The sequence below is a fragment of the Agelaius tricolor genome, unplaced genomic scaffold, assembly GCF_023055355.1.
Source record: "Agelaius tricolor isolate 1412-34295 unplaced genomic scaffold, bAgeTri1.0.p SCAF_20, whole genome shotgun sequence".
NCBI classification, from domain to species: Eukaryota; Metazoa; Chordata; class Aves; order Passeriformes; family Icteridae; genus Agelaius; species Agelaius tricolor.
The window spans coordinates 11,127,957-11,140,968 of NW_027269280.1; the positions used below are offsets into that span (position 1 = coordinate 11,127,957).

Sequence of the window (13,012 nt, forward strand, 5' to 3'; positions counted from 1 at the left end):
TGTTATTTGTCAATGGGACCAAATTCCTGTAGTATTGGGTGATTTCAGAGGTCTGTCAGAGATGTTACTTAGGTTGTGAGAGTTTGCTCTGTGACTTCTCAGAAGTAACTGCTCGAAGGAGATGCCTGGCTTTACTTTCCCTGCTGATTGCTTTTGTCAGCAATACTTTGGGAGCAACAATGGAGATAGAACTGTTCTGTGCTGTGCTGCCATCCTCTTATCCTGTTGTGTTATTGGGAGGCTGGGCAGTTGTAGTGGATGTTCAGTGTTTGTGGAAGCTCTGCACCTCCTCACAGTGACTTCTCCCTTATCAGATTGGATGGACATCCCTGTTTTCTCTCTGGGACTGCTGCATTCTTCCTGGGTTTTAGGGGAGAAGCTGAGTCTTGTGCTCATTTGAACTGAGCTCAGCCATCTGTCTCTGCTCTTGTTTACTGATGCTCTTTAGATGACTGGGAAGCCTCCTGGCAATTTCAGTTCTTGGAGAAGGAAACAAAGGGGTAAAAATAACAAACGTTGATAAAGCTTGAGGGTAAATTCAGCTTTCAAAAAGGCAATAGGTAATTTTTATTTTAAATAATTTAGCTGAGATGCAGTGATTAAAAAAAAAGGCAGCTGAAAAGTCAGAACACTCACAATTCCTGGATGCACTGGAAAGCTTTGTGTCTTATTCCTAAGGATGACCACACATTGCAGGCAAGGACAGAATGTAACTGATCCACCTTCTGCTTTCCTCAGCACAGGGGGTGACATGGCAGGCTTAGCAGGAACTTTCACCAGATGGCTAATCAGCACTGTCTTGCACGTTAGCTGGTGGCAACTTTTTACTTAACCAAAAAGGTTTATGCCTTCAGGAGGGCTGGCTTTCTGATTGATTTCTACTGAGCATCATTTTATAGGAGTTCTCTGTCCTTCCCAATTGGGATGAATTCTGATCTGAAACCATTTGGCAGCACCTCCTTTTCATACCCCAAACAAAAGGCCTGAGAGAGCAGTGTGTGATGATCTGGCTGGCTCCCATTCCCAGCTACCCTGCTCTGATCCGGGCTGTTCTCCATGCCCACGTGCTACCAAAGCCATTCACACATCCAGACAGATTTTCCAGCACCTGTGGTTCACTCACTGCTTCTGCCAGGCTTCCCTAAAGTTCTGCTTGAACAAGTGCAAGTTTCAATCACAGTAGGTTCTGGCCAGCCTTCGTGTTAATCAGCATCGAGTGGGGTTTATTCAACAGTACTTGACTTCCCTGTGTATTCAGATTGTTTTGTGTTTTCTGGCTTTGCCTTTGATCACTCTTCCCTTGGTGAAGCTGAGTGTGCTGGGGACAGGTGCAGTGTGCAATTTCCATCTGGATCTGTCCCAGTGCACCTTGAGCTTGGCCAGCAGACACATGCTGTTCTGTCCAAATTATTTCATGACTTCACAGTTAAGTGATGTTTTCCTGATTTGGTATTACAAAAAAAGGATGTAACTCTCAAGTGGGTGGGGTCTGAGCCAAAATTGGAATCTGGGTTTTTGGAGGTGGACTATCAAAAACATTAAAGCAGGCCAAGGTATAGTAGGCTTTCAGTTTTTTCCAAGGAGCAGCATGAGAGCTTCAGGGTTGAGATTTGGTAATAGCTGTACTTTCTATTAAATGTACTTAATGAAGCCTGGGCAGAGATATTGATATTAGGATTAATTATGTATCACTAATTTCCTGTAGTGGGAATAGAAAAAAAAATCTTTGCATTAAGCTTGAATATCTTGACTATGATTGTGAAAAAAGAACAAGATTTTGAAAATTCTGCCTTCTGTTAAACATTAGTTGCAGAAATAGACATGAGAAAAGCCACCCATTGTGCATTTCTGCTTATGGTCAAGGGGAAAGTTGTACAGTACTGTTATGGAGCAATGAGCTCCTGCAATGGCCTCAGCTGGGACAGTTTTTAATTAACAGCACTTGGTTAATGAAGAGCACACTGGAGCTGTTGCTTGGCTTTGGAGCTTGCTGCATAAAATCAGTGTTGTCACTCTGTGTGAAATGATTTTATCTGTCTGCATAAGAACATGGAAACTTTCTGGAGTCCACATAAGTCATATTTACCTGCCCAGCTGCCTCCCTCAAGGTGCCCCAGACTAACTCTGTTCACGTGACAACACCTGGTGGTGCTCTGAGAGCTGTGCCAGGCTCTTGCTCCAGACAGCCCCCAGCCACCTCTGTGCTCAATCTGAGGTCAGTTTGGGGATATGTGTCACTTAATTCCATTGGAGTGAGCTTTTACTTATTTTAGCCTCTGCTAAACGTGGGAGTTCTGAATGTCCCTTTTGGAGAGCATGGAACGTTCCCTATTTTTTAGTGAGTTTATTGTAGAGAAGGGAAGGAGCAGTGGAATTTGTGCATGTGAACTGCAAATCCTGTTATGTCAATAGAAGGCCATTTTAAAACTCCTGCTTTCCTAGAGCTGAAGGTTCTTCAGTTTTTGTGTGCCCTGAATGCCTGACCAGATAGGCAGGCATCTGAATTTCCTGCTTTTAAGGCAAACTGGACACTACTTACTTGGAAAACCCCAAGAAATCAGGTAGTGTGTTATCATGGGAGGACCTTACTCTGTACCAGTTTCTGAAGGGTTTGCTTCTTGAGTTATTTGCATCTTCTGAGATCTTAGACAAGTTTCTTAACTCTGCACTTCTTCCACCCAGTATTGTATCCTGTGAATTTTAGTTTTGAGATGTAGTTTGAAAAGTTCTTAGTGGGATTTGCAGACTCCTGAGGAAACATGCAAGTCCTGTTGCTGTTGTTCAGAAGCACAACTTCCCTTTGAGCAGCTGAGGCAGACTTCAGTCCACTGTAGAGATTCTTCCTTCTCAGGAGCTGAAATTCAGGAACTTTGATAATGTGCAGATTGTTTGTTAATTTTAAGGCCTGCTGGCCATAGGTCCTTCTTTCCATCTGTGACTTACATTGGATCAATAATGCAATTTAAATTTTCCTCACACTTGTGTAGTTCATTTTGCTATTACTTCTTAAACATGTTTTAATTCTCTCCTGTGATGAGCAGTGATTTCCTAGGAGCACTGATGCCAAGATGCTGTTTAAATGCAACCCCCCACCCTGCTGTGCTTTTCAGTATTTTAGTGGCTTTTGAGATTTTGGAGATTATCAGGATGCTTGCACTACCACTCCCCTCTTCTTAGTCTGGGGAAGTGAAGAGCTCCCTCTCTTTCTCTTCCAGATTTCTCTTTCCCTACAGCAGAGTTTAATGGAATCCACAGAGCTGCTTTATGTCCCCAGTGACTATAGTGGACTCTGAATTGTTTGTTTTGTTCCTTCTTCCACAGAGAGTTGCTGATGTTTACCTCAGGCCTACCAGAAATAGTAGCATGTAGACAGATTTTATTTTTTCTTATGTTCCCCCTGGATCAGGTATTTCTGCAGTCACAAAGCCACCTACCTTTGAAGTGGGAGTGTAAACCAATCCACCCAGGAGTTGTCTGCTACTGGGGAGCCCTGGAGACTGCTGGTGTCCCCTCAGCTGGACAGGCCTCCAGGGTGCAAAACTGGAACATTATATTCTTAATTCTTAGAGTTATGCATCTTGTGCTAATGCTGAGAAAAAGAAAGCTAAGAGCTTGCTAATTTGTGGAACTGATTGCTCTAGCATTTTTCCTAAGTGTTTCCATTGGTCTAAGATCTCAGGTTTGGATATTTGGATAAAATGCCAAGTGCTGTGTTCAGTCACTCCTTCGTGGACAACTTGCTTTTCACTGCCACCAGGAAGTTTCACTGAGATCTGAGCAAAAGTAGTAAAATGAGTTCAATGGCAAGGAGGCATCCTAAGTAACAGATTTGGGATGAAAGAAAAATAAGATGTAATTAGAAAATTTGCTAAACCTTCAAGTGTGGGTTAGGAACTGCTTATTTTTGACTACTGGGCAGCATACTAGAGCTATATACTGACTCTTAAAAGAAGTGTTGTGGGTGGGGGGTGTGATTTGTAATCCAAATTTGGCTTTGAAGGCTACCTGAAAGAAGGGCCAATAAAGGAGGCCGAAGCCTGTGAAGGTTTGGGCCCCAGTACCAGGCTGGAAACAATTCTTCTTCCAGCTCTAGCATGTTTAGCAGTTTGCTCTCTAATGCCCTCCCCTGCTCCCCAGCCTCTTAGGGGTAAACAGCCACCATGCAGAGGCAAGGGGGACCTGTATTTCAGCTTCAAGGAATTTTGGAGGTCAGTCCATAAAGGTTAATGAGGTGAGACTTGGCAAGCTGTTTGAGAATTGCTCCATTTCAATTACCACAGGGAAGCATATTGAAAATCAGGGTGTTGATTGGAGGCACAGCTTATCTGGAGCTTGCTTTTCCCCAGAGAAACCAAGACCAGCAGTTTGGGGGTTTTTTTAACTGTCTCCTCTTTGATTTGTTCTGCTCAGTCAGATAAGCATGGAAAGAATAATAAGGGTCTGATCCTGTTCTTCCCCTGGTGAAATATCAATAATCTTTTGCTGGCACGTGTAGGAAAAGAAATGGAGTTCCAGTCCAGGTTGAATGGCAGATGGATGGAGGGGCAGGCTGCAAGTGACTGGAGAAATGCTGGCATGGATTACTTTGGGTGAGAGCACATGAATGAAGGACTTCCAAAGCACCAATTGCAGTGTCTTGGGTTACAAAGCAGGTTTTGGCCAGCTCACTGATGACAAAGTGGATTGCTTTCCTGATCATATCTTTGAATTACAAGTGATAGGAAAGTAACCATAAGCTGTAAGTAAATCCTTGAATGTTGGTCTGTCCTTCTACTGAGACAGTTTTACAGATCCATAACTCCTCTAATTTTTTTTCAAATTGTACTGTATGTGTTTTAAACAGTAAAAGTGTCCTGTGTAGGACAATGTGTTGTATTTCTGTCACAAAATCTGGCTCAATTTGCAGATCTGTCTGTTACTGAAACAACAAAGCATGTCTCCCTCTCCTTGTCTTCTTCCTAAGTGCCAAAATGGTATCTCTGAGACCCTTTCTTAACCAGGTTATGGCTCATGTAGTAATCAGATTATTGCAAATGTAATTGGAGTCTCTGCCCAAATGTGGCAGCTGCAGTCAAGTTAGTTGCTCGTGGCTGCACAGATGCTCGTGGAGTATCTGTGTGAGGACTGCCCTGTAGGAAGTGTGAATTGCTACAGTTCAGTGTGTTGGTTTGTACTACTGAATTGTGCCTGTTGGTATTACAGGCTTTTTGCATAGTTGTTACCTTTTATTTTGTTATTTTCAGTCATTTCAGCAATCTCTGTTACTACTGGGCGGGGTGGTATTTTAAAAAAAATATTATTTTATCTTGTGGAGGAGAAGAGTAGATCCACCACAACCTTCTTTCTTTTAAAAATAATATATTTTTTAAAACCCTCAAAACCACCTCATCCTCTTCAGGAGCTTCTGCACAAATTCTGAAGTATCCAAAATCCACAAATTACTTGCAGATTGGTCTGTGACAGCAGCACAGTAGCAGCCATGGCAGGCTGCTGTGGATCACACAGTATTATCTGAAATCTAAGCAGGCAGCCCTGGTAGGAGGGGTTAGTTAATAGTGAGTAACTTGTGTGCTTGGGCTCCAGCTCCTCTCCTCGAGGTGTGGAGAAGTGCACTGGGCAGCCTTGGCTCACTGTGTTTACTTCTGAAGAACTCCAGAATATTCTAGACTCCACACTGCAATGCAGCTCCTTCTCTGCTGGGGTATTTATCAGCTCTTCTGTTATCAGCAATTATGTACTCTGGCTGCAGAGCTAAGGAAGGAGTGCCCATTTTAACCCACAAGATGGGTGAGGCTGGAGCAGGCTGTTGTTAGATCAGTTTTAAGAGACTCAACACACAAAAAGCCACCAAAAAGCAACAAATGCCTCAGTTGCCTACAGCCACATCTGTGTGTTCCTTTGAAATGGGCCAGCAGCTTCCTGGGCTAATCTGTTCTGAAGGAAAATACCTTGTTCCCTGGAGCATCAGGCTCCAAATGTATTTGAGCTGCTAACAAGGGAATGTAATTGGTGTGTGTCAGCAGGGAGGTGTCACACAAACCCAGCACTGATTTGCTGCAGGGCAGTGACATGGCAGGGGATGAGTGCCCAGCAGGGCTGGGCTCAGGCTGTCCCAGAGGAGTTGGGTTATGGTGCTTGCAGTGAGCCAAGGCACACAACACTTGTTTCTGTGCCTCTTGGTCCAGCTGCCTCAGCTCATAATTCACTGCCTCATTTTCAGTTCTGCTTCCTGCTAACCTAGAGCTGCTCCGGAAGTTTTTTATATTTGTGGCCTGAAGTGACATTATGACATGAGGTTTCAGAAAAGAATATGCTCAGAACAGTAGATCACTGTTGGAAGACTTGGATGCCTTGGATTCCCCTGTCCTTGCCTGTCACTTCTATAAACTGTCCCCTTTGTTTGGATTCTTGCAGGTAGAACGAGTATGGGAGTCCCTTCCCTGGGTAGGACACTTTGGCTTTACACTCTCCTGAGGTGGTCATTGGACCTGTCAGTCTGACAGGGATGAAATCACTGACATGGTTCTGAGAAAACACAGTAATGCCTCAACTGTCTTGGAGGAAATCATGGTATTTGGATGAATAAATCTGTGTTTGCCAGCTGTATCAATAACTTATTTGGATTTCTAGATTGGTCAGCAGAGAATGCCCAGCAAAATTCTCTTGCAGTTCTCCCACCTAAGCCTAATTGTGATGGGTACCAAAGCCAGTGCTTAGCTGGGATTGAAGGTTCCTGTATAGGTGATGGGCATCATCCTACACACTCCATCAGTGGCTGCAGTGAGGAGAGCACATCTTACAGTCCATTCCTTGTTTTACTTTCCTTGGTTTTCTTAGAAAGCTGATGAGTGAAATCTGAATTGCAAGGAGGAAGAAGAATGTGACAAGCTGTCAGATGAAAATAGTCTCTGTAGCCTGGGGACATACACCACTTCTCTAGTTCTAGTATTGATCATCTGTGGCTCTGGTCTGGGGTAAATGGGTGTCAGGAGGAGAATGTTTTAGTCAGATCCAGAGCATTGTCCCAAGGGCTTCCTAAGCTGGAACAAGAACCTCTCAGCTCACAAAAGCAAGATCCTCAGGGGCCCTCAAGAGCTGCTCCTGACTCTGACAGAAAGCTGGTGCACTTAATGTGAGCAATACATTGGGCTTAAAAGTCACCTGAATAATTGTTTGGGTGAATCTTTTGTTCAGCCTTTTCTCCATTGGCATCTTTCCCAAGGAACTTACTCAGGGGAATGAAGAATACTGAATAACTCATTTGTGTTCCCCACTGTCTGCTCTTGCCCTCTTCCCCTTGAAACCTGTGACTGTAATGGGCCCAGAGGCAGATGCTGCTCTAACAGAACTCATGATAAGCATGTGTGTGATCAGGTGAGGGGCTGGTGTGTGACCAGGAGGATTCTGTTTAGTCCTTGAGTATATCCAGAAGAGCCAGTGTGTGCCCAGCTCAACAAGGAACCCAGAAACCATCTGCTGTCTCCTACATTTATTCAACAGTTCAGTTTTTTGCTGTCAGAAGGGCCATTGGCAGACCTGGCTGATGGTCCCCATCCTTTTCAGGTCCTTTTCAGAGGATAAGGGACCAAGGAAATTCCCTGGTTTTCCTTTGGTGTTTCAGGGGGTGTATTGAGCTACAGGCCTGACTGCCTTCTTGAATTGATCTGTACTGCATGACAAGGATGAGAGACTGATTGCCATTTTGAGATGGTTTGCATGGTCTGGTGCTCTTGCCATTCAGATGAGGGCTGGGTTCTGCTCCATGTGAAAGCAGAAGGTTTCTCATATCTTATGAATTTATATGAGGCCACAGTGCAGACAATTATTTTTCACTTGCCTGTGTTGTTGAGTGATGTTTTCACACACAATGCAGAGAATGCAGACCTGTCACTGCACCCATTTAGGCTTTGGAGAGGCACTTGCTGAATTTCTTCAAGGTCCTCCTGAGCACAGCTGAGCAGTTCCACAAACCCATAAACCTTTTCTTTTGTATTGTTGAGAAACCACTCTGCTTTATAGAGAAATATTTATGTAGGATTTAAGCATCACTTTGACCCTTCCTAATCCAAATTGATTTTGCATCTTCTGTATGCACTGAGTGAAATGTGCAGTCACAGAGCTGAAGTCAACTTGCTATTACCAGTTTCTCTGTATTGCTGGAAGGGTCAGTGTTCTCAGTAGGAAAAATATTGGGAAAGAAGGTATGCATTTGGAGTAAGTAACAGGGAAGGAGCAGGAGAGCTTAACATGATTGGTTGATTGGGTTTTTTTGCTTGGATTATTGTTTTTTGTTTTTGTAATAGTTGAAAACACCAGTGGCTACTTTTGAGACCTCTAACAGTGTCTTTGGAAAGACTTGACTGGGTCTTCCTGATGCCAGGAGAATTCTGTGACTGTTCTGCTGTGAGTGAAGCTCCTCAGCAGTAGCTGTTTCTGTGTAACTACCTGAACCAGCATTTCCCAAGATACTTGGGTTTTGAAGTTTGAACTTGAGCTCTGACTTCAAAAGCATTGAAAGTGGCTTCACAGGCTTAGATTATAAATGTTTTAAAACTGACATGCATGCAGGTTGTGCTGTTTCAGTAGCAACACTGATGTGGCTGAGCTGTGCTGGGCAAGCAGTTCAAAACTGTAATTTTGTTTTGAAATTTCTTGTACCTCTTGGAGAGCTGTGTTAGCTGGCCATATGTATCTGCCATGCCTCCTGGTTAGGTGCTATGGAAACACTAATGAAATTTGGAAAGCATTTTTACTTTATTTAATAATTCTTTTAGCCATCCTGCATCTGCCATCCTAAAGGGGAAAATGGCCTGACAGAGTGAGAAAATGATATTTACATCAAAATAACAAAATATGTTCTTTCCAGTTTGCCCAATCCTCTGAGCTAGCACTCTCTCAGAATGAGTTCTGGTTAGGTAGGGCTTTTTCAGGATTCATGGAGAGAAAAATCTGTGTGTTATGTCTGAGACACCAGCAGAAGGTGCCTCCCTCTGTGCTGGGCCATTGTGTGCAGGCAGCTGGGGCTGTCACACCCTGCTGGGATGGGGCTGTTCCGTGGCACTGACCTGTCCTGTGTGCTCAGCAAACCTGCCCTAGGCCTGACCTTGGCTCCCCCAAATTCACTCAGCCTTGAGCACTGACCTAGACATAATTTGTTGTGGTCTCTGCTCAAACTGAAGCACGGCCTAATGTGATCTAAGCTCTGCTTTGTTCTGTGCTGATAGGTAAACATAATGAAATTTCTACTGCAGATAAAGGGTTACACATCTTCCTCCAGTTAGGGTCCTCCATTCCTGAGCATGTTAGAAGTCTGAGTATCTCCACTTAAAGCAAAGAAGGAGACCTGATTATCTGTTACATAAATGTGTTGTGAATATTTATGTGCACAAGGAGAATCTGAAGAGGAAGAATTTTTAACTTGAATATTTTATTCTCTACATAGGTGTTTCAGACTGGTTTCAATGTATATGCAAAGATACAAGCAAATTTAGAGAGCTCTACCTAAACTTTATAAGGAGCTTTTCCTTGTAATTAGACCAACATCTGGTTAAGGAAGCATTCTGATGCTAAAACTGCTTTTCCCATTAATAGATACTTGCCATGTAGGGCTGATGCACATTGAAACAGGCTTGTTTAATAGTCTTTAATAATTGGTTGCTTTGTGGTTGTGTTTTTTAGTTTGTAAGGAAACGAGTCATTTGCAAGTTTTTTTCCAAACACATGTAAAGAATGAAAAGGGAACTTAAAAAGAAAAACAGCCTTAGGTTTCTAGCAAGCTTTTATCTTAATATAGTGATTTGCATAAATAAATTTCCAAGTGTGTTAATGAGGAAATATGCAGCTCAGTCTTTTGAGTTGCTGAAACTCAGGGTTTTAGCAGAATTGGGTGAGCTCTAGTGTACCGGAATCAAATTTGGTGCATTTCTCCTGGATCCGCGCTTTAGTTAGTAAATTGATTAACTTCCTCTCTAGGTATGTGTTAGAAATTGTTTTGTATCCATGTTTAACTTTTAAGGGAAAATACTGTCAAAAAACAAGACCAAAAAACCAAAACCCAGTGGAGAAAACCTGAGTTCTGTTGGAACCTCCTTGCTGGAGGGCTTGCCCTTTCCCTGATTTCTACAATTCATGTGCTTGCTTCCACTATTTCCTTTTTTCTGCTTAATTCTGTGCTCATATTAACTCATTCAGTTTCCTCTCTAAGTAAATAAGCTCAGAATCTGGGGCTTTTGCCTCTGGCTGTGCTTGCTCCTTATGTGTTAATCTCTGGGTTTTCTACTTCTTCCTTCTTTTGGTTTATTTGCTTAAAATTTGAAGCACGAGCTGCCTTGTTTTACAGCATGTATCTGTGTATGTCTTCCAGTATTTTCTTATTATGCCCCTTGAGGCTAAATCTTGATTTAAATTGTCTCTGGTGCTAAAGCCTCATGCTGTGACCTGCTGCCCTGTCAGCCGTGCCAACAACTGCTCATTTCTGGCTGCACGCTGGGAACTGGATCAGGGAATTTGTCTGAGGCATTTTTGGGGGTTTTGTTTGGTTTTTTCGGAGCCAAAATCAATCAAACAAAAATCACAAAACTCACCCAACCAAAGCACAAACCCCCTGTAAGCTTGGATCATCATCTGTGCTCCTACAAATGCTGCTGGAGGAGCAGTAACTGATGGTGGTGGGGCAGAGTGTAATGCCATGAAAGACAATTTACACTTAAAGCCCCAGTCCCCTGTGACTCCAGAGCTGTTAATTCAAATAACAACGGAACATTAATGCTGAGAAGTCTTGTTTAACTTCAGCAATTTCACTTAGGACTCTCCAGCTGCTTTGGGGTTTCACAAAGAGGTTTGGGGTGTCCTTTGAGCAGAGTACCTCTTCCCCAGCAAGATGCCTTGTTTCTGCTGCTGGCAGAGTGTGAAAGAGTAAAAGCTGCTTGAGAGCTTGCAGATATTAAAAATTGCTCTGTAGAATAAATCCAAATGGAATGGTAGGACTGAAAATGGGAGTATTTGCAGTAAGACAGACCTGATGACATCCTGGTGACATGATGGCTGAAAATGTGGCTCTGTGACTGCATATGCCTGATGACATCCATTTTCTGTATGAGTGACTCCCCTTTCAGTTGCCTACATAAGTACTTTGTGGTTTCAATTATTACATCAGCAAATACTTTGACTGGTTATGACCAGGAGAAAATGGAAGAAAAGATACAATTACTAGTTTTTACTAAGACTTAAAAAGGTGACCAGCTTCTGCCAAAAGGATGTTTAGGTCATGCATCATCTGAAAGGAGCACTGGAAGGATGCCAGGTCAGCACAGCTTTTAGAGGTGAGTGGACCTCCCTCAGTAACTTGTGTTTGCTTTCTCTGTGTGTGTGAGTGTTCATGGGCTAAGATTTAATGTCATTTTTTAGGATGTAATTACTGTGATGACACATCTGTAGAATTACATCTTACAACTATGTGAATATTTTCCCTTTGTGAGTGTTTTTGGGAAAGTGGAGTTGTAGAGGTCATTTGTAGGCCTTTTTACATTTGTTTGCTTTGAAATATAAAATGTCATGTCCTGGCCTAATAATGCAATTAAGATTTCTGTCAGATGGTGTGATTTGCTTAAAAAGCTCAGTCTTGAACAAGGAGAGGGCAAGAGTCACCACTAGGAGAAAATACATGGAGCTTCCAGCATTGAAACATCTTTACAGTTTGTCTGTTCAGTTTAATTTTGAATGCTTATGTGACTCCCAGATAAGACTTCTATTTTTACCTGTGACTGCTGGCTCTGCAGAGATTTGTGAACTCTTCTGCCTCAGCTCTGCTGAATTCCTGCCTTTGCACCAGCCAGGTGCTACATTTCTGGCTCCCAGCTTCTTTTGCTTTTTCTGTTCCTGTTCAGTCCACAAACATGGGAAAGAACTGCCCCACCCTGCTGACTCACTGAGCCCAGAGCAGTCCCTATATTCCCGAAATAGGATTACTATCTGAGGCACTTGGAGCAGCTCAGCAGAGCTGGCTCTGGTTCTCTTCTCTAGAACCTTTGGAAATAGCTGATTTCTTGTTCTTGGCTGCTGCTCTGCCTCAGCCCCAAGGTGCTTTCTTCCTCAGCTTGTATTCATTTAAAGGGCTTTTACAACAAATGCAACTGTTGTAGAAATCAACTCTTATGTAGAATAATCCTTTTAACAGGTTTATTCTGATACTCTGTTGGCTGTTTAAGTGGATTTGACTGCATTGTTTTAGTATGTCCTTGAAGATGGCTCCAAATGAAACCTGTCAGAGTGTGTGCTGTGTGTGCACACCAAGTGTGCCTGGGAGATGTCAGCCAGTGCTGTAGGCAGTGGGGAGGAGTTGCTGTTTGTAGGGGAAAACTGGGGGTAGCAAAGCATTCCTGCTGTTGAACACTGTGCTGTCTACAGCTCAGGCTCTCAGGCAGTGCTCAGAAAGTCTCCTTGCTCTGCCAGGGCTCAGCACCTTGTTACAAGGGCAAACTCCTGGTTTTTTCCCTGTTCTTCTCTTGCCCTCCTTGCACAGCCTGCAGGTGTGCAGTGGCTCACCCCAGGGGCAGCTGTACCACTGAATGTGTCTCTTTGGCTTCATTTGCTTTGGGAGCAAAGGACTGTGTGAAGGCAAATATCAATTATTAATTCTTGCTTTTAAAAATACACAAAGTGACACAGTTTTTGTCTTTGATTGAGGTAAACAGCAGTCTACTTTCTGTCAGCAATGCTGTGCAACCCTCTTGAAATGGCTCAAATTTGGAGTTCTTGCAGAAAAGTACATCCTGGAAAGGGCAGTGTTTGGCAGTGAAACAGTCAGCAAAATGCCTGGAAAAGAACATTACAACCTTGAGCACAGCCCTTTGGAATGTAGCAGGTTCCTGATAAGGCAAAAATTGGGTGGGTGAATGTTTTTCAGAGAAGCAGGCCTGGAGAAAGGAAGAGTGTTAAGGATGGTAGAAGTCCTGTGCTTAGAGAGTCCTGGGGTTTGTTCTAAGTATATTGAAATATAGTTTTAATAGTATGG

At 43.1% G+C, this 13,012-nt stretch overlaps 1 protein-coding gene across 2 annotated transcripts in view; it reads left to right on the plus strand.

Annotated features, from left to right (window-relative positions):
- The window catches only part of BCR (BCR activator of RhoGEF and GTPase), a 99,130-nt gene that overhangs the window by 3,252 nt on the left and 82,866 nt on the right, over positions 1 to 13,012 (plus strand). The window lies entirely within an intron of this gene.